This window comes from Seriola dumerili, unplaced genomic scaffold (genome assembly GCF_002260705.1).
Source record: "Seriola dumerili isolate Sdu_G_001 unplaced genomic scaffold, Sdu_1.0 BDQW01000161.1, whole genome shotgun sequence".
NCBI lineage: Eukaryota > Metazoa > Chordata > Actinopteri > Carangiformes > Carangidae > Seriola > Seriola dumerili.
This window is the reverse complement of record NW_019174416.1, coordinates 766,422-767,547: the sequence shown is the minus strand read 5'-3', so window position 1 is coordinate 767,547 and position 1,126 is coordinate 766,422. Positions and strand designations below refer to the sequence as shown.

Sequence of the window (1,126 nt, the reverse complement as noted above, 5' to 3'; positions counted from 1 at the left end):
GTCCAGCAGATTGCAGGTGAGATATAAAAGACAACAATGATGATTTCTAAAATAAACATTTGTTTATGTATGTGATGTGAGATTTTTGTCTTCTCTTCTGCAGAAATCATGAAAAACGGCGGCATATGTGGAATGCCTACTGACACCGTCTATGTCCTGGTGGCAGCTTGCAACAGGCCTGACGCAGTTGTTAAAGCTTACAAGTGAGTTTCTGTTCATGAACACGCCCTTATCTGCATTCATTAATTGTTCCACTCTCATTATTCTCTAATTGTTGTGTTTGACATCAGGGTGAAGAAGCAGGCGCAGGACAGACCCATGTCCATGTGGATCTCCTCCATCAAGCAGCTGGAGCCAGTGCGACACCTAATGAGCCCTCTGCTGCTGGACTTCATGCAGGCTGCGTGGCCCTCCTCCATTAGCATGGTTATACTCAGAGGTATGTGTGCGTTTGTGGATGTTTGCTTATTTGAATGTGTAAGGCCGAGAACACACTGGATGCATGGCGTGTGCCTGGTGGCTGTGGAACATCTTGGTTTTAATTTTGATGCCCATGTTTACAGGTAAGAGTAGACACACGACCTACGTGACATGCGCATCTCACACACCTTGTCGTTGCATCGTGTGATCTAGAGATTCGGCATCTCGCCTATTTTTCACACGTGACACATGTGGCTCCTAGCAAAAGATAGACAGGGAAAACACCTGTTGACAGTCATATTAAGATCATATCAGCAACATTACACAAACTGGCACCTTCCACTATAGTTGTGCCGTGGCTGAATCTGAATAAATGTTGTCATGTCACAGACATGAAAAATTTTTTATTTATTTTTATTTATATAATTTTCTAGAGACAGTGGCATTTTAGATACATTTTCTGTCTAATATTTATTAGAAATTGATTTATAATGAAAAGAAATCCAACATTGGAGTAGCCTGCAAACTCTATGTAGAAAGATAGAGCTGTCAGTTGCAGGGGCGCAGCAGAGACTCTGCCAGTGTGCAAGTGGCAGCAGGTCAAAGAAAATCCAGGCGTGGTTGGCTGCTAAATGTTTTATTGAAGTGGAAACAGTGATTACTTTTACTGATACTGTATATATTAGTGTGTGTGTGTGTGTGTGTG

The 1,126-nt window shown here is 42.2% G+C and overlaps 1 pseudogene; it reads left to right on the top strand.

Annotated features, from left to right (window-relative positions):
• The window catches only part of LOC111226757, a 6,095-nt pseudogene that overhangs the window by 1,441 nt on the left and 3,528 nt on the right, over nucleotides 1-1,126 (top strand).